General features: G+C 45.5%; 1 protein-coding gene across 1 annotated transcript in view; it reads left to right on the top strand.

Annotated features, from left to right (window-relative positions):
* The window catches only part of LOC126418759 (uncharacterized), a 462,747-nt gene that overhangs the window by 109,136 nt on the left and 332,309 nt on the right, over positions 1 to 21,302 (top strand). Inside the window, exon 2 of the mRNA XM_050085687.1 lies at positions 3,714 to 3,780. The gene's annotated coding sequence lies outside the window, so the exon portion shown is untranslated. The remainder of the gene's footprint in view (positions 1 to 3,713; positions 3,781 to 21,302) is intronic.

The raw sequence follows: 21,302 nt of genomic DNA, 5'->3' as shown, positions 1-21,302 counted from the left end.
CAAATGATTAGCTTTTTAGAGCATTCACACAACGTTGGCGCTGGTGGCGACACCTACAACGTGCTGACATGAGGAAAGTTTCCAACCGATTTCTCATACACAAACAGCAGTTGACCGGCGTTGCCTGGTGAAACGTTGTTGTGATGCCTCGTGTAAGGAGGAGAAATGCGTACCATCACGTTTCCGACTTTGATAAAGGTCGGATTGTAGCCTATCGCGATTGCGGTTTATCGTATCGCGACATTGCTGCTCGCGTTGGTCGAGATCCAATGACTGTTAGCAGAATATGGAATCGGTGGGTTCAGGAGGGTAATACGGAACGTCGTGCTAGATCCCAACGGCCTCGTATCACTAGCAGTCGTGATGACAGACATTTTATCCCCATGGCTGTAACGGATCGAGCAGCCACGTCTCAAACCCTGAACCAACAGATGGGGACGTTTGCAAGACAACAACCATCAGCACGAACAGTTCGACGACGTTTGTAGCAGCATCGACTATCAGCTCGGAGACCATGGCTGCAGTTACCCTTCACGCTGCATCACAGACAGGAGCGCCAGCGATGGTGCATTCAACGACGAACCTGGGTGCACGAATGGCAAAACGTCATTTTTTCGCATGAATCCAGGTTCTGTTTACAGCATCATGATGTTTGCATCCGTGTTTGGCGACATCGCGGTGAACGCACATTGGAAGCGTGCATTCGTTATCGCCATACTGGCGAATCACCCGGCGTGATGGTATGGGGTGCCATTGGTTACACGTCTCGGTCACCTCTTGTTCGCATTGACGGCACTTTGAACAGTGGACGTTACATTTCAGATGTGTTACGACCCGTGGCTCTACCTTCATTCGATCCCTGCGAAACCATACATTTCAGCAGGATAATGCACGACCGCATGTTGCAGGTCCTGTACGGGCCTTTCTGGATACAGAAATGTTCGACTGCTGCCCTGGCCAGCACATTCCTCAAATCTCTCACCAATTGAAAACGTCTGGTCAATGGTGGCCGAGCAACTGGCTCGTCACAATACGCCGGTCACTACTCTTGATGAACTGTGGTATCGTGTTGAAGCTGCATGGGCAGATGTTCCTGTACGCGCCATCCAAGCTCTGTTTGACTCAATGCCCAGGCGTATCAAGGCCGTTATTACGGCCAGAGGTGGTTGTTCTGGGTACTGATTTCTCAGGATCTATGCTCTAATATTGCGTGAAATTTAATCACATGTCAGTTCTAGTATAATACTGGGTGATCAAAAACTCAGAACAAATTTGAAAATAATAAACCATGGAATAATGTAGATAGAGAGGTAAAAATTGATGCACGTGCTTGGAATGGCATGGGGTTTTATTAAGACAAAAAAAAACAAAGTTCACAAAATGTCCGACGGATGGCGCTGGACAGCAGGTAACTGCTACCGTGACGGGTGAGAGGTACGCCGAAATGTTACAGAATCGCATCATCCCCAGCCTGGCTGATAAACACCTGCTGGAACGTACGATGTTTATGCAGGATGGTGCTGCACCGCATATTGCTAGACGCGTGAAAGATCCCTTGCGCGCGTCGTTTGGTGATGATCGTGTGCTCATCCGCCACTTTCGTCATGCTTGGCCTCCCAGGTCCCCAGACCTCAGTCCGTGCGATTATTGGCTTTGGGGTTACTGAAGTCGCAAGTGTATCATGATCGACCGACATCTCGAGGGATGCTGAAAGACAACATCCCACGCCAATGCCTCACCATAACTCCGGACATGCTTCACAGTGCTGTTCACAACATTATTCCTCGACTACAGCTATGTTTGAGGAATGATGGTGGACATATTGAGCATTTCCTGTGAAGAACATCACCTTTGCTTTGTCTTACTTTGTTATGCTAATTATTGCTATTCAGATCAGATGAAGCGCCACCTGTCGGACATATTTTGAACTTTTGTATTTTTTTGGTTCTAATAAAACCCCATGTCATTGCAAGCATGTGTGTCAATTTGTACCTCTCTATCTACATTATTCCGTCATTTATTCAGTTTTCAAATTTAATCTGACTTTTTGATCACCCTGTATATTTGTCCAATGAATACCCGTTTATCATCTGCATTTCTTTTTGGTGTAACAAATGAAGTGTACCTATGTCTCTGTCTTATAAAATGTAGAAGTGCTACGTCGTTTTCTTTTGTCCCATCTAGCGGCGTGCTGCGCTCATGTAACGCGGGGATTTCAGTGTATACCACTGCTACGGACTTGTATCTTCAAATAGACAAAAAATTAAATACGTCACTTTATTTTTTCGAGGTGATAAGAAAAACTTTTTCCTTCCCATTGAGATACCGAGTTCACCTGTCTTGTCCAAATCAAACTACCTCATTCCCCATAGAGATTAAAGTTAGATGTGAGGCAGCACAATGTTCTTTAGCGGCAATGGACCGCAGCATACGGAAGAGTAGATTGTATCGCTGTAATCATTAATTAATGTTTACACCGTCTGCAATAAGGTATTTTATGGCTACGCGTGCTGTATTTTCCAGTGCTAGGAAGTCGCGTCACGGAGCGCTTGTTGCAGGATCAGCGGCTGCGCACTGCAAACAGATCGTGGTGCGTGGGGGAGGGTTCGCGGCACGCCTGATAAGCGACTGACGGATGCCGGCACGCCTGCGCCGCCACGCGCACGCACAAAAACCACGCATCGCGACGCAGTGCGTGCTCCGCCGTACAACCGGCCGCTAAGCAGTGTCCCCCCTCCATCTTGTGAACGACTTCTCGCTTTATCACCGCTAGTATTTACACTGTGGGGAAGGCTGCTCTGTGTGTGTGTGTGTGTGTGTGTGTGTGAGAGAGAGAGAGAGAGAGAGAGAGAGAGAGAGAGTGAGTTGTGAGGGGGAGGGGGGGTATGCGTCAGTTACGAGCGTTTAAGAACGAGGTCGTGAACACGACTGCCTGCAAGCCGGCTGGACGGCTACGACACGATAAGCGTTGGCGTACCACGACGTATGCGTGCATTATCGAAGTCGGGCACCTCGAAGAGAATGTGTCGTTTATTAACATACCTCCGGTTCCCGCTCTGGAAAGATCGATCGACAGAGGACATGAACAATCAGTCACGTCATCGTTTACGATGGGCACTTGACCGGCTGCTGAATGTGAGTTTGTAAGGGATAGTTTCTAGAAAAAGCCTGAATAACCACTTTCTGCAGCATAAACAGCTGCGAGACGTGCATGAAGAGGGTCAATGAGGTTCTGGAAGTTACGGACAGGGATGTGGAGCCGTGCCATCTCATGCGTCGTGGCCAGCTGCGCTAAATTTCTCGATTGAAGGTGGTCTCGATTGAGTTTAAATCCGGGGAATTTGGTGGAAGGAGAGAACGGTAGACAAGGGATGTACTCCTGCATATTAAAAACTAAGATTTGCAATAGTTTTATGAATAACCGAAGCGAAAGGACATTCTTGACGAAGCGTCACATGTGGGTTTGGCCGGCCGGGATGGCCGAGCTGTGTAACCATGCGACCGCTACGGTCGCAGTTCGAATCCTGCCTCGGGCATGGATGTGTGTGCTGTCCTTAGGTTAGTTAGGTTTAAGTAGTTCTAAGTTCTAGGGGACTGATGGCCTCGGAAGTTAAGTCCCATAGTGCTCAGAGCAGTTTGAACCTTTTTTTTGGTGGTGTTTTAAAATAGGAGTATTGTCATTTCTGTAACTACAAAATATTTTCACTTTACAGGCGATTACCAGGAGGCTACGTGAAGCATCCACAGACCGACCCGGCTGAGTACCTGATCGCTAACTGCGTAAGTGAAGAAGGTTATTATTGCTCCCCGATAAACGCGCTAGTATTGTCTCGGGAGATTTTGTGTATTATAAAAACTTGTGCTCTCTGATTTTTCTATTAATTAAATGGTTATTATAATGTTTGATGCGATCTTACTGAGATGTTTAGGATGTACGTTGATTTTAATTAAAGTTAAAGTCAATCGACATTTGGCAGTGATATTTTCTGTTTAGTTCAATATTTCGTAGAATAATTTCGATGAGGGATTTGTTTACATTTTCGCCTGTTTACAAGTTAGCAGAAGGCTTGTGGATTATTTTGATTGGGAGAGCACATTTACAAAAAGAGTTTAATTATATTGTTACGCGAAGGCAAGGTTTTACTATTGAAAAATTTTCATACTCATTCCTTGGCAATCTGAGGAAGTCATTTAATTTCCAGAATGAGATTTTCCCTCTGCAGTGGAGTGTGCGCTGATATGAAACTTCCTGGCAGATTAAAACTGTGTGCCGGACCGAGACTCGAACTCGGGACCTTTGCTTTTCGCGGGCAAGTGCTGTACCAACTGCGCTACCCAAGCACGACTCACGCCCCCTCCTCTCACCTGTACTTCTGCCAGTACTGCTTGGGTAGCTCTGTTGGTAGAGCACTTGCCCGCGAAAGGCAAAGGTCCTGACTTCGAGTCTCGGTCCAGCACACAGTTTTAAGCTGCCAGGAGGTGTCATTTAATTTCATTGACGACAGCATATGTGGAAGAAATTAATTACTGTTGTTATTCCTCCACATCTCTCACAGTCTTTTCTCTGTCAATTTAGAAGAGATATTACACTTTCCAGTCAGTTAGTGTGACCACCTATTGGAAGCCTGAATAACCGCCTTTTGCAGTGCGAACCTGCGCGTGAAATGCAGGAAGACAGTCAGCGAGGTTCTGGAAGAACCAACTGGGATGCGGAGCCATGCCAGCTCCGATGCCGTGGTCAACTGTGCAATGTTTCTCGGTTGAAGATCCATAATGCGGAAAGACCGATCGTGGTAATCCCGCTGATTCTCGATTGGGTTTAAATCCGGGGAGTCTCGTGGTCAGGAGAATACGGTAAACTAATGACCACACACGTACAGTGCTAATTCTGTGACACGTTGCATTGATCTGCTGATAGAGACCATCGTGCTAAGGAAAAACATCCTCCTTGTAGCTGTGGACGTGTCCCTAAGGATAGATGCGTACTCTTGTTGATACGTTGTGTCTTCCAGAATGACGAGATCACTCAGGGAATGCCACGAAAGCATTCCTCAGACCATAACGCTCCCTCCTCAAGCATGGACGCCTCCGATGATTGTCCAGGACGTTTGCCACCTGTCCGATACGTAATTCATCTGAAAAGACCATCTGTCGCCGCTCGGTGGACGCCCAGTCGGGGTACTGGAGGGCACATTCCAGTCTTCATCGCCGATGAACTGCAGTCAGTATGGGCGTCTGAACCAGGCGCCTCCTGTGGAAGCCCATTAGTAGCAATGTTCGCTGAACGGTCGTTGAGGAGTCTCTGTTGGTAGCCCGTTTGTTTATCTGGGTGGTCAGTTGCTCATCAGCTATATGTCTATTCGCCCGTACACGTCTCTGCATCCGTCGTCCACACCTTTCATCTGTGACCCATGGTTTTGGACAGCCCCATTTTGCCACGCACGGTGTACTTAACTACGGCGGCACGCAACTGTTTGCAAACTTAACCACTTCGGGAACGCTCCCACCATTGTCCCGAAACCCAATGGTGATTCCTTTTTGGCCGTGTGCTGTTTGTGATTGGTTAGTTCACGTCGAACATACGGGGTAGTCACTATAACGTGACTGGACCGTGTATATCGAAAGAGAGCATCGGGCATCAGTGACGACAAAGATGACTGTTTATGCCGTTTACGGTCCTTTGACTATTAGCTGTACTTAAAAGTCACCATAACTGTTTATTTCCATACATACTGTATTCGAACTCGTATAGCAAATTTGTTAACAATTCTTTTTTCTTTGTTTATTGCCTAGTTAAAGTTTAAACAGAGTTATAACTTTCTGTTGTGCCTGTTTCGTAGTTTTTCGCGTATCGCTTGCATTCGCGCCACCCAAGTCAAATGTATTCCAATTCTTGAAGCAGATTCGATTCTATATCGAGCACTACGGTATATCGACAAATTCTGAGCGAGTCCGAATGCGTGTATCGTTCGCCTAGCCCTAAATATGATATGTAGGGTGTCAGTAACGTAGGGACATTTAAGCCAGGTTCCTTAAAAGAGGCAGTATAGCTGTACAGAATCGTGTAGTCAGACTCATGTTTCGTTCCGAGCGTTACTGGTTGGGATCGAGGCTACTGAGATAGGGAACCGCTGCAGAAATAACTGGCCTGTTTTTTTCGGAACATTCTGGGGTGTTCTGAGAACGCCAAACAGAGGCGTGACATTGATCGCATTACCCTTCTACTCGGAACGAAAGGTCAGACACAAGACTGAAGGCCTATCTTGCACACCATTAACAGTCCACGAAGGCGTGAAATGGTGCTCTTAACCTTTAACCCAGTTCACCCGAGCGGCTGTCAGCAAGCGACTACAAGGAAAGCAATACGGTAGAGAGAGGCCAGAGGGCATTTGGGGGCTGTCGGGAATGCGTGCGTCATCACCTTCTTTCCTGCACGTGGCTTACCAATTACTCACAGTCGATATTTCGTGTCTGAGAACGTTGACTGATTCGACCGAAGAAAACAGATGCAATTACTGCTGGGTTCATTTTTCGTTTTATTTGGCTTTATGACGGGCGGATTGCATATCCAGCACTTTTACACAATTTTAATGATGCCCCAAAAGGGTGAAACGCGTCATTGATATTAAATAATTTCGTAATCAAGACTGTCTTTTATGTCCATCTTTTCCCGTATGGTTGCGGAACCTCGGCTGTTCAGTATAGAATGTCAAATCAAACACCTTTCAGCTGTCTAAATTTTCAAATTATTTTATTGACCGACGTGTAGGAAGATCCCCACGCTGGTCCAGCCAAAATTGGGGCCAGCATTCAATTCAAGACTGTTTTGTTTCTGAAATAAAACGAAACGATTTGTATTTCGCCGACTGTCATCCGAAATCTGTACGATTGCATTGTGACAGCGCAAGTACTGGCGTAGTAATTTGTAAAGATCGGCCGTTTTCAACCACTGTCATTTGTCGGCGGAATCCACTGATGTTGGTACAACCGCTACCGCATTCGAAGCGAGTATTATCCGTAGCTCCACCCTGACGTTCGTTTCAGTTAAACACCTCACAGTCGTTGGTCTTCAACATGCCTCAGTAATATGTTATTTTCTGTTTTGAACAGCGCCAAACCAAGTTCCCGCCTACTTTGGTTGTCGACCAACGTCATAGTGGCCACGTGGCTTACCGCGGACGTTCCCTTTACATTTCTTGTCGCGCCTGTACACACACTAATACACAAGGCGCACGAACTCCGCTCTACGCAAGGTAGAGTCTTACTAACAAGTGAACCTCCCCATCGCACCCCCCTCAGATTTAGTTATAAGTTGGCACAGTGGATAGGCCTTGAAAAACTGAACGCAAATCAATCGAGAAAACAGGAAGAAGTTGTGTGGAACTATGAAAAAATAAGCAAAATATACAAACTGAGTAGTCCCTGCGCAACATAGGCAACATCTATTAGGAAGCGAGCTCAGTAGCGCCGTGGTCCCGTGGTTAGCGTGAGCAGCTGCCGAACGAGAGGTCCTTGGTTCAAGTCTTCCCTCGAGTGAAGAGTTTACTTTCTTCATTTTCGCAAAGTTATGATCTGTCCGTACGTTCATTGACGTCTCTGTTCACTGTAATAAGTTTAGTGTCTGTGTTTTGCGACCGCACCGCAAAACCGTGCGATTAGCAGACGAAAGGACGTGCTTCTCCAGTGGGAACCGAAAACATTTGGTCGCAAAGTCATAGGTCAACCGATTCCTCCACAGGAAAACACGTCTGATATATCCTATACGACACTGGTGAAGGCATGTGCGTCACATGACAGAAATATGTTGTCGACTCATCTAACTTGTACACTTGGCGAATGTGTAAAAAGATTCCTCTACCTTGCCCGATTTAGGTTTTCTTGTGGATGTGAAAATCACTCCCAACAAAGTGATGAAAACATAAGAGTTTGTCTCATAAACTGCAACAAGTGAATGCAACAGTTTCACAGTCGCACAGTTTTCTCTGTGCTCTGTCAAAACATATGTTTTTAACGTTTTCAAATTTTTCCGTGTGTAGACCGTCAAATCCTGCATATGTCCAAGCAAATCTGAACATGTTCTGGAATTTTGGAGAGCGAAGTTGATTATGTGTGAGTGCCTGAAATTTGATAATTGTCTGAAAATAAAAAATTAAATTTTTCACTCGAGGTAAGACTTGTACCAAGGACCTCTCCTTCCGCAGCTGTTCACGCTAACCACGGGACCACGGCGCTCCTGAGCTCAGAGTCTCATTGATGTTGCCTGTCTTGGGCATAGACTACTCAGTTTGTATATTTTGCTTATTTTCTCTTAGTTCCACTCAACTTCTTCCTGTTTTCTCGATTGATCTGTGTTCAGTTTTTCAAGGCCTATCCACTGTGCCAACTTATAACTAAATCTGAGGGGGGTGCGATGGGGAGGTTCCCTTGTAAGGGTGATTGTTGAAGTGGTTGTCCACTGAGGTGGACGAGGACTTTCCGAATGCTGATAGACCGTGATTCATTGAGAGTGTTTTCGGTGGACGAGAGCTCTTGAGTTGCAAGTAAAGTAATGAGCAGGTTGTTTCCAGGAATACCGGGCGCATATTTGAATAGACACAGTTTTCACTCATCCCTTCACACACCGACTTTGGTTGTGTACAAGGAGATAAAATACGGTGTATAATGCAGTAAAATTGTGCTATGTATGAGAGTCCGTCAAATGAAAACCGAATACTCGCCAGATCGGGACTGTGGAATGGTTCCATTCAAAAGTAATCACCACACGCATTATGACACACATGTCTTTCTTCACGTCACCAAAGATGTGAAAACCACACTGTGAGCGATCCGGGTTGTACGGAGGATGTTGCTGTGTTTCCCAACCAAATCATCTTCGTCCGATTGACAGTGTTGCGACGGGCGTTATCGTGCAACACGATGATTCTGTCAGCCAGTCCGCAGCTCGTGGTCGTGCGGTAGCGTTCTCGCTTCCCACGCGCGGGTTCCCGGGTTCGATTCCCGGCGGGGTCAGGGATTTTCTCTGCCTCGTGATGACTGGGTGTTGTGTGATGTCCTTAGGTTAGTTAGATTTAAGTAGTTCTAAGTTCTAGGGGACTGATGACCATAGATGTTAAGTCCCATGGTGCTCAGAGCCATTTGAACCCTTTTTTCCGTCAGCCAGCAAGATCTAGGCGTTTTGACTTTATGGTCCCGTCGTAGTTTCTGCAGTGTCTTCGTAGCCCATTGATTGTGGTTCCACGCTCGTGGAACTCGACGAGCACAGGATTCCTGCTATCAAAGAAGAAGGTGATTATGACCTCGCGCTGTGCCACCATTTCGAGCCCGAGGGCAGATGGCAAAGCCAGCAGTGGAAACATACCACATCGCAGCCGCCAAAGAAATCAAAAGCTGTTCACACACTTTCCGGTAAGGTCATGATGACCATCTTCGTCGACTGCAGGAGCACTCTGCTCCCCGAGTACCTCGAGCGTGAAACCACAATCAATGCGCAGCGCTATGAAGGCACTTTGCAGAAACTGTAGTCTACCATAAAGTGAAAACGCCCTGGAATACTTTCTGACGGAATCTTCCCGTCGCACGATAGCGTCCGCCACCACACTGCAATCGGAGGAAGGCTACGCTTCATGGATTTTGTTGGGGAACACTACAACATCTTCCGTGTAGCCCGAATCTTATGTGATCTTCACGTCTTCGGCGACCTCGAGAAAGGCTTGCGTTGACGTCGGTTTCCGTCTGCGAGAAACTGCTAGAGCATGTGCGGTTGTGGATCTGTCAGCGGCCACCCGCGTTCTACGAAACAGGTATTCATCGTCTCGTCTCCAAGTAGGATAAATGTCTTAAGGCGTGTGGAGCTTACTTTTGAATGGAACCGTTGTGGTGGGTCTGACTGCCCGTCATACTTCCGTTTAGCACGAAAAGTAAGGAAGTGCAGTAGCCAGAAGAGTGCATAGTAAACAATGAACCGCAGCTCCCAGGATTACCGGCGTCGTATTTTTTTAAACTCGAGCCGCTCCCTTCAGAAATTTCCATACAATAAGAAGTTCTTGTGTTTCGGACGACTTCTCTCATTCATAGCGAGAAATTATCGTTAGCGATTTTCTTTCTTCTCCGTGCTGGTGTGCCCGGCAGGCTCGCAGACGGCGGGTCTGGCAGGGCATTTGCACATAATGCAAAACGCCGCCGGCGTATCCTTGGGCAGCCCCTATGGGGGCGGTTCGATGCCAGCGGGCTGCCTGCATGTTTGCTGCGCTGTGGTGTGGCGACACACGACCTCAACCCAGCACGAGTGACAACGTCATTTCCCTATCATTCTGTGTCACTTCGACTGCGCACGATCCCATATATACGAGACGCGAATAAAGTAAAAAGCGTAAAAAAAAATGCATATTGCATGCCATTCAGATCACGGTAGGTTGCAGTCCTTCCAGCGTCACCGCCTGTAAGGGGATCCCGTGACAGATATTTGGTACTGTAGTGAATGTTCATGTTGTTGTTGTGTGGTCTTCAGTTCTGAGACTGGTTTGATGCAGCTCTCCATGCTACTCACTTCTGTGCAAGCTCCTTCATCTCCCAGTACCTACTGCAACCTAGATCCTTCTGAATCTGTTTAGTGTAGTCGTCTCTTGGTCTCCCTCTACGATTTTTACCCTCCGCGCTGCCCTCCAATACTAAACTTGCGATCCCTTGATGCCTCACAACATGTCCTACCAACCGATCCCTTCTTCTAGTCAAGTTGTGCCACAAACTCCTCTTCTACATCTACATCTACATCTACACTCCGCAAGCCACCCAACGGTGTGTGGCGGAGGGCACTTTACGTGCCTCTGTCATTACCTCCCTTTCCTGTTCCAGTCGCGTATGGTTCGCGGGAAGAACAACTGAAAGCCTCCGTGCGCGCTCTAATCTCTCTAATTTTACATTCGTGATCTCCTTGGGAGGTATAAGTAGGGGGAAGCAATATATTCGATACCTCATCCAGAAACGCACCCTCTCGAAACCTGGCGAGCAAGCTACACCGCGATGCAGAGCGCCTCTCTTGCAGAGTCTGCCACTTGAGTTTGTTAAACATCTCCGTAACGCTATCACGGTTACCAAATAACCCTGTGACGAAACGCGCCGCTCTTCTTTGGATCTTCTCTATCTCCTCCGTCAACCCCATCTGGTACGGATCCCACACTGATGAGCAATACTCAAGTATAGGTCGAACGAGTGTTTTGTAAGCCACCTCCTTTGTTGATGGGCTACATTTTCTAAGGACTCTGCCAATGAATCTCAACCTGGTAGCCGCCTTACCAACAATTAATTTTATATGATGATTCCACTTCAAATCGTTCCGCACGCATACTCCCAGATATTTTACAGAAGTAACTGCTACCAGTGTTTGTTCCGCTATCATATAATCATACAATAAAGGATCCTTCTTTCTATGTATTCGCAATACATTACATTTGTCTATGTTAAGGGTCAGTTGTCACTCCCTGCACCAAGTGCCTATCCGCTGCAGATCTTCCTGCATTTCGCTACAATTTTCTAATGCTGCAACTTCTCTGTATACTACAGCATAATCCGCGAAAAGCCGCATGGGACTTCCGACACTATCTACTAGGTCATTTATATATATTGTGAAAAGCAATGGTCCCATAACACTCCCCTGTGGCACGCCAAATGTTAATTTAACGTCTGTAGACGTCTCTCCATTGATTACAACATGCTGTGTTCTGTTTCTTCTTCTCCCCAATTCTATTCAATACCTCCTAATTAGTTACGTGATTTACCCATCTAATCTTCAGCATTTTTCTGTAGCACCACATTTCGAAAGCTTCTATTCCCTTCTTGTCCAAGACATCAGGTATGAATGTTCATAGACTACTGTATTAGTGAGATTAACTACAGTGATGACCCAAAATATTTTGACCACCTGCGTAATAGCTTCTTCGTTCGTCTTTGGAACGAAATATGTAACTGATACCACGTATCAGGAATCCGACAGTTTCTTGGTAGGCTTTTTGAAGTACACTGCTGGCCACCGTAAATGCAACACCAAGAAATACAAGAGGTAGCACAATAAAATTTATTTTGTAGATAACATGTTGACCAAGTATAAAATGATTACGTTTACAGACGTCTGTGACATGTGGTTCCTGCCAGAATCGGTAGCCAGAGCAGCCGCCATTGTTGGAGATCACCGCTGCCACACGTCTCGGCATTGAGTCAAAGAGACGTTGGATGTGTTCCTGGGGTACAGCAGCCCAAGCAGCTTCCACACGTTGCCAAAGATCATCTGGTGTGGCAGCTGGGGATGTAATCTGGGTCACTCGTTGAGCAACCATGGACCACATGTTTTCTATCGGCGAAAGATCCGGAGAGCGAGCCGGCCAGGGAAGCACTTCAATCTGGTTATTGACGAAGAACCTTTGGACAATGCGTGCCACGTGTGGTCGCGCATTATCCTGTTGAAATATGGCTGTGGCCGAGCCCTGAAGGTAAGGAAGGACAACTGGCTCCAGCACCTCGGATATGTAGCGCCGGCTATTTAAAGTACCGGCAATGCGTAATAGAGGCGTGCGAGAGTAATATCCAATACCGCCCCATACCATAATACCCGGTGCAAGACCAGTGTGGCGGTGCATAATGCAGCTGTCCAGCATCCTCTCTCCACGGTATCTCCACACTCGAATCCGACCATCGTGGTGCTGCAGACAGAAGAGTGCCTCGTCAGTAAAGACAACGTCATTCCATTCTGCCGTCCACATCCGTCTGTCATTACACCATTGGCGACGGAGACGTGTGTGGTTCTGCGTCAGTGGTAGACGAAGCAATGGACGTCTTGCGGACAGACCACTCTGCTGTAAACGGCGTCGAATGGTACGCGCAGACACTGGATGATGCGTTACAGACGCAATGTGCTGTGCTATGGTTCGGGATGTCACTGAGCGATCCGTCAATGCCATGCGCACAATTTGCCTATCAGCACGTGCAGTGGTGCACCGAGGTGAATGCGATCGACCACGTCGGTCCGTCGTACCCTCCTGCATCCAACGGTCACATATCCGCATTACAGTTGTGTGGTTTCGTCCAACACGACTAGCGATTTCTCTGTATGATAATCCACAATCTCGGTAAGTCACTATCCTTTCTCTGTCGAACTCGGATACTTGATCAAACAATGTTCGCTGTTGTCTACGAGGCATAACTGATCGTCTTGTGAAACAACCACAAGGTAAACACATGTGCCGAACGTACACTCGTCGAAATCGCCAAGCCTGAAATGGCGCTATGAGGTGGCGCCACAGGCGCGCGTGATGTGCGTCTGCGCTGAAATTCTAATCAGTTGCATATCTCATCGCTGCAAACCCATGGTGTAAATTTCACTTGATTCGGATGCTTCGTTCAGGTTGTTGCATTTACGGTGGCCAGCAGTGCAATTCGCGTAAATAACGGGCCGCTGATTTGCGTTCGCGGTGATGGCGCCCGATAGCGACCCAATGGGTTCCATAGCATTTACATCAGGAGAATTTGATCGCCGAGACATCATCGTCCAACGTGAGTTCACTATAATGCTCCTCAAACCACTGTAGTACGGTTCTGTCTCCAAGACACAGACAATTATACTGCTGAAAGATAACTTCTCCATTGAGGAAGACATCAAGTATGAAGGGTGGTTCGCAGCTGTCAGCGTTTCTTCGATTACCACCACAGGTCCCATGCAAGCGCAGAACGTCTCTCATAGCATAATACTGCCCTCAACAGCCTGCGTTGCGTGGCGCGCTGCACTTTTCGAGCCGCCGTTCACCTCGATGACGGCGTTTTGTGGAGTCGACCATCGACCTAGTGCAGCAAAAAAATCAATTCACCCGAAGAGCCGACACGTTTCCTTTGATGGACGGTCGAATCCGGATGGTCCTGTGACCACTGGAATCGTAACTGACGAAGTCGTTGGTCAAGATGCGAACACGTAGGTGCGGTCTGCTGCGGAGCTCCATGTTCAACAGTATACAGTACTACGGACAAACACTTGTGCGTGGACCAGCATCATTCTCTTTCGAGAAAGACGCTACAGATAACTATCTATCCTACCAGAGCAGACAAGCGTCCAAACCCCACGCTCCGTGAAGAATCGTGGGCGCCTAGTGGTAGTTTCACTGTCCTCCTACCTCTTTCCGCAGATGCTCACGACAGTAGCACGTGAACATTCGACCAGCTTCGCCATTTTCGAGATACTCATACACAGGTTGTCCGTAATAATAGTCTGCCCTTTCTAAAAGTCGCTTACCTCAATGGATTTCCCCATTTGTAGCCCATATCTTCGCTAGAGTGATCCCCTATCGGTGTCTGCTCCGCTTACATACTGTTGTTACAGCGTCACGTGCTTGTAACACCAGCGGGCGGCATCCAATGTCGCGATGGGCAGTGGTCATATTATTTTGGCTTATCAGTGTATGTTTGTTCCATAGTAAGGAGATCCTCAAGGATGACGTAAAACAAAAACAAAAATTCTGCCTGTTTAAATATCTCTGTATTTGAATATGCCTATACCAGTTTTCTGGTGCTTCAGTGTATCTGAACATTTACAGCGAACTGCCAGTCTTTGCACCACTTTGGAATCTTACAAGGCCCAACTGGATATTTGTGCAACTTTTTCAGATAGTATTGTAAAATATTTGTAAAATTTCGTAATATGCATCCTAACGTTAGAGCGTCCGACTGTTCAATGAATCAGCCCGCAAATGTGACCGAGCGGTTCTAGGCGCTTCAGTCCGGAACCATGCGGCTGCTTCGGCCGCAGGTTCAAATCCTGCCTCGGGAATGGATGTGTGTGATGTCCTTAGGTTAGTTAGGCTTAAGTAGTTCTAAGTCTCGGGGACTGATGACCTCAGGTGTTAAGTCCCATAGAGCTTAGTGTGGAGTCACCGCCAGACGCCACACTTGCTAGGTGGTAGCCTTTAAATCGGCCGCGGTCCGTTAGTATACGTCGGACGTCGGACCCGCGTGTCGCCACTATCAGTGATTGCAGACCGAGCGCCGCCACACGGCAGGTCTAGAGAGACGTCCTAGCACTCGCCCCAGTTGTACAGCCGACTTTGCTAGCGATGGTTCACTGACAAATTACGCTCTCATTTGCCGAGACGATAGTTGGCATCGTCTTCAGCTACGTCATTTGCTACGACCTAGCAAGGCGCCATTATCATTTGCTATTTATCTTGTGATGCATGTACCGTCAGATCGATGTTCACCAATTATGGATTAAATTATTCCAGAAGCTACGTACTCTTTTTGCTACTATAAGACCTTGACCTGTTCCAGACCTCACGCCAGCCTGCGTGAGCTTAAACGCGTGCCTTCGGCTTCCACTCATAGTGGCTTGGCTGTCTTGCCAAGTCACAAAACTTAGCGCCATTTGAATCATTTTTTATTTTATTTTTATTTATTTATTTATTTATTTATTTATTTATTTGTTCAATGAATCAGACACGCAGGCCTAAAAGCCTCGCCATTTTCGGCAAACACGTATGCGTTCCCAGGGAGTAACTTAATCTTACGAGCTACTGTCACCTGTTCGGCAACAGCGCTACCCCGTGGAACACCTTCGGCGCCAGAGGGAGCTGTGGATGCGTCGGCGGCCCCGTTCTTCCGCGCCGATGCACTTTGCGGTTGGCGGGCGCCGAGGCGGGCTCGCTTTGCATAATTCGTCGGACACATCTGCTGCCAAGAAGTTAAACTGTAGGTTTTGTGTTTCCATGCAAAAAGAAAGGAGGAGAAGGTGATTGCATCCGAATTGCGGCTTCAGGGCCTCCTCGAAACTACCCGATCCCAGATTGGTGAGCTTTTTTTTCCCTTCCCACTATTTTTTTTCTGTCCGTGGCTTACGCGGCGCCAATACGACTCACTGGTTGAATGGTTTCTTCTAGCTATTTGGAAGTTCAGAAAAGTCGGAAATTCTCGTGGGAATTGAATTTAATATGAAAGGCAGGGAAATCTCAGCGAAACCTGAGAGGCTCTGCGGGATATCTGTTTGTTGACGCAAATGAATGTACGTGCGCTTGGCAATGCATCACATAGCTCTGATTTAGTCATATGCAAAAAATTAAAGATGTATTTTTCTTTTAAATACTATAAATACGGATCTGTAATTGAATGCGCGCGTTTTGTTGATCAGAAATGAATATTCAGGCTTCGGTTCTTTCTAACTAATTTCAGTATGTGACCTTGTTACAGATTCATGCAACGAGACATTATGCATATTGTTCTGTATTGACTTTATACGACGTTTAACGAGCCTGAATTATAAAACAATACAGATGTAATGCCTAATATTAGACCTCACTTTGTAAATGAACTTTATTATTATTGTTATCATTTGAATTTGGCCAGTTCAGGAAATGTTGACGTATGACATCATAATCTTTCCCCTTTTTTCGCTTCCCAATAATTCTTCATACTTGCTTTCTGTTGTTCTTTCGTCATTCCATGTCCCTCCTCTCTTTTTGTGTTTTCTTCTACAAACCCTTGACTTTTCCCTGAATTGATGTGTGTTTTCTATGTCTTCTCTAGATCTTTCTTAAGTTCTACAAAACATGAAATTTTAGTTTTTTAATGTTTGTCGAAGAAGATGGGTTTCTTTGTCAGCCTCTTGTTATACATTCTTTCTAAGTCGCCATAGAAAGTAATCCTCAACTTCCTCATTTTTTCCGTCATATTCTCGGTTTTTTCATACACCTCCTTGTTGCAAATCCCATTTTCATACTTTGAACCCAGAATTTTTCGAATTATTCTTCTGTCTTTCTTTCTGCTCCAAATTATTTTACTGTTTGGCTGCGCTTATGACCAGTCATTCTAGGCAAAAAGATAGTTCGTTTTAATAACCACATTTTAATGCCTCGATTTTGTTTATAGGTAAGGATTTTTATTGTATGTGTTCTTTGTTAATTGGAATGCCCTCTTAATTTTCTGGCTCTTTTTATCAAATGGTTCAAATGGCTCTGATCACTGTGGGACTTAACATCTGAGGTCATCAGTCCCCTAGAACTTAGAACTACTTAAACCTAACCAACCTAAGGACATCACACACATCCATGCCCGAGGCAGGATTCAAACCTGCGACCGTGGAGGTCGCGCGATTCCAGATTGTAGCGCCTACAACCGCTCGGCCAGTCTGACTCTTTTTATCTTAGCTGCTTTGTTCAGAGCATTTGGCTGGATTATTTCTCCCAAATATTTAAATTCTGAAACTTTCTTTATTTTCCCATATTTTTATTTCTTACATTTTGGGTCACCTTTAACGTTGCACTGTTTTTCAAACGAAATTTGTAATCCAGATATTTCTGCTTCGTCTTGGAGAATTTTTTATCCGTTTCGTTGCATATTTAATTTATGCAGTAGTTATTTTACCAAGAGTACCGATTAATCATTATTTCTAGAACAAAAAAAGTTTCGTGTATATCTTGTTTTCAGTCCTAAATGAACTTGTAATAATGACTAGTGAGTGACATGGCATGGAAACGCCACAAAAAATTGTTTGCCGCCATGAAAACCAGCAAAATGAAACTTGCTCTCACACGCAACTACAATTCTTTGAGGAGAATTTTGAAATTTAACGTGGAAACGTCTGGAAATATCAGGGAAATCTTTCGATGAAACAAAGTCGCTACCCTGAAATTATCATTTCGTTACAGGTATTCTTATCTGTTGCCGAAATTCTAGTTCAGTAACGCATAATCTTGGCGATCTAGGCGTTGCGTTAACGTTAAATAGCTTTCATTTAAAAAGCCATTGAAATATTACAATAACTTTAAATGTGACCTGAATTTCATATCGAGCGAGGTCGAAAAATAAGACACTTGTAGTCAGAGAGAGTAGGCGTCAATTCTCCTCTTGATATCGTGATTTAACATCGACAAAGAAGACGATGTAGTGAATACTGGGAATTTCGTAGAAACTATGTTAACTGTACTACTGTATGTGTAATACTAATACAACAAGTTGTACAATTGTTAAAACCTACGCTTCATTTCAGCTACAAGTGAGAAAAAAATCCAACAGTCGGCTCCACTTTGCATTGGGGGCAATGACTTATATGTTGGTTTCAAACCTCAACACAGCAGATAGGGGCGCGGGCCGTCTGTATAGCAGTCTAAGCTTCGGATGAGAGTTTTATGTTACGTGACGTGCCTCCAGCGCTAATGGCGGCTAAGCGATTTGTCATACGTGTAAGTCACACGCCTGTGATTGATGGCCGCCTCTAGCCTGGCAGAAGAGCAAGTGCACAGGCAACGGTGGGGGAGGAGGTTTCATGCCTCTGAAGGGCCACGCACACCCAAAGGAATGTCAGGCACGCGCCGCTCAGTCTTAGCCAGCCAACCCCGACCTCCGAACTGGAGAGAAGACAAGGGTATCAGTGCAGCAGCGGCGGGAGGAGGCTATAGTTCTGCTGCCGCAGAGCTCAGCACGTAAGTTGATCAACTGTTTCTCACTCTAAGAAACGTGCCTGTGTTTTGCGATAAGGCCCAGCAACTAAATGTTGCTGTGCGTTAGCCTTGTGAGCCAAAAAGCTGCATTATTTTGTTTCAAAGCTGCATTTTGACAACTAGGGCCTGCCATCTGATAAAGTTTATGCAGGCGAGAGTGCTCCATACAGCCCGCTTAAAGGCCTGCATCGCTTTGTTACGCAGTTGAGGTCGCAGACACCGTTTCCCATTCAGCACCAATGATGTGAGGCAGGGTTAAGTTCTTTTGCCTGATCTTTTATTGTTTTAGCTGCCGTATATATACTCAGATTTAAAATACGGGAAATTTGAAGTAGGAAATTATAAACGTGTGTCCAATTTTAAGAAGATAGGAAAGAGTAGAAAAAGTTGTTCCTACAATTACATCACCCGTGTGGGACCGATAAACTCGTTGTTTGGTCCCCTCCCCCAAATCAACCAACCAACACCACCCGTGGAAAAGGACTTGGTATTCAAACCCTTGTTAGTAATATCTACATGAACATCACTCCTCGCCAGAACATGAATCGTTCCGCTTACGTGGGTCTATTCTACTTTTATTACTATAATGTTATGAAATTTTTTGTGTATATTGGTTCATATTAGGTTACCAAACAACTATATTGGTTAAAAACAGTTTTGGTTGCAATTTTAGTTTTTTATTTTTCAGCTACGCGTTTCGCCTTAGTTAGGCATCTTGAGGTTGATCTTAATTTGGTAATTGTTAGAACGATCTTTTAGACAGTGTAGCCAAAGAGCATCGTCGAATACATCAGCCCAACATCACCTTCGCTAAACTCAGTAAAAACTTTTCTAGGTGGACGCGATCTTTTAGACAGTGCAGCCAAAGGGCTTCGTCGAATACATCAGGCCAACATCATCTTCTTTAAACTCAGTAAATGTTTTACTGAGTTTAACGAAGGCGATGTTGGCCTGACGTATTCAAATGGTTCAAATGGCTCTGAGCACTATGGGACTTAACATCTATGGTCATCAGTCCCCTAGGACTTAGAACTACTTAAATCTAACTAACCTAAGGACATCACACACATCCATGCCCGAGGCAGGATTCGAACCTGCGACCGTAGCAGTCGCGCGGCTCCGGACTGAGCGCCTAGAACCGCTAGACCACCGCGGCCGGCCTGACGTATTCGATGATGCCCTTTGGCTGCACTGTGTAAAAGATCGTTCTAAGAAATACCAAATTAAGATCAACCTCTAGATGCCTAAATAAGGCGAAAAGCGTAGTTGAAAAATAAAAAAATTAAAATTGCAACCAAGACTGTTTTTAACCAATACTGTTAAGCACTGGTTTTCTGTATGCCACATATGGATTGGAATAATTTCTACAAAACAACTACTACTTAAATGTACGTTAGTATGTATACAGGTTTTACGTGACTTTGAACAGTATCCAGTTACGACATAATGTAGCTTTTTTGAGCGTTTTACGTGACTCTAGAACAATATCTAGCCACGGGCTGTCTTAATTAGTTACTCTTGTGATTACATATAAGGAAAACGAAAGTGTTCCGTGAGTAATACTCATGTTAGTTTTTGTGTATATTCTTGAGTATCTGTGTTGTGTCAGTGTTCTGTTTGTATAATATTCATTTGTATAGTATTCTTCAATTTTAAGCCCAAGAAAGTTTTTAGGAAACAGATTCTGGAGCAACGGGGTTTAAATGCCCATTCGGTCACCCACATTTAGGTATTACGTGGTTTCCACCGGAAATAATTTAAGGCAAACAACTGCTGGTTGCTTTGGAAAGGACAAAGCTGATATTCTATCACCTCCTTGTGCTATCCTCTCCCATCATAGTTCTCTTTTTACGGATGAGATGTTTTTCCTTCCTTCGTTTTTAACTGAATTTCCGACTGCCTCAACTGTGAGGGCAGTTAGTGAGTCGTAACTGAGTAGCTCAATCGGTAACGGCACTACTTCCCAAAAAAAAGGTTACAGGTTTGAGTCCCGCTCCAGCACACATTTCTGATCTGCCAGGAAGTTTCCAAAAACGGTGCATATTCCACTGCAGATTGAAAGATTCATTGTGGAATCTGCACAAAATTCGAAGCTAATAGTACCGATTCCTTTCCCGAAAATTCTATACTGAGTAATTTCTTCCCTGCCATCCTAGAGATTTAACGGTCTAATTTTTTTTGCTGCAATATTTGCATCTCGAATGTATGATCCGACAACGTTAGCATAACACAGTAAACAGTACTAAGTGCCTGAAGCATCGGGATACTGCGATACAGCTACGAACCTTCGATGCTGTCTTTTGAGTGAAAGTTCTGTGGCTCCAAAATAAGTGATCCCGCCGGTAAGTCATATACAGTTGAAGCGAGGTCATAGTTGATGCACGTGCACGGCGAGATGATTGAACGGTATTTTTCCCCATATTGGTTGGTTCAAATGGCTCTGAGCACTATGGGACTCAACTGCTGTGGTCATTAGTCCCCTAGAACTTAGAACTACTTAAACCTAACTAACCTAAGGAAATCACACACATCCATGCCCGAGGCAGGATTCGAACCTGCGACCGTAGCAGTCGCACGGTTCCTGACTGCGCGCCTAGAACCGCGAGACCACCGCGGCCGGCCCCCATATTGTTTAACTCGTTTAATGCCGTCGGTTTTTTGGGGTAATTCGATCTCTTCCTGTCGTGTGCTTATCACTGTATCTCTACTTATCGATAGGCCCAGCGTTTACGGCAATGTATGTATCATAGTCTTTACTAGTGTTTCATTGGCTGGTTGACAAACTACAAATCAAAGGTGCGCGTTTCAGTCCGCCACCGGTGCTAGTTTTTCCTTTCA

The sequence above is a fragment of the Schistocerca serialis genome, chromosome 1 (assembly GCF_023864345.2).
Source record: "Schistocerca serialis cubense isolate TAMUIC-IGC-003099 chromosome 1, iqSchSeri2.2, whole genome shotgun sequence".
NCBI classification, from domain to species: domain Eukaryota; kingdom Metazoa; phylum Arthropoda; class Insecta; order Orthoptera; family Acrididae; genus Schistocerca; species Schistocerca serialis.
This window is presented reverse-complemented; position numbering and strand designations above follow the sequence as displayed.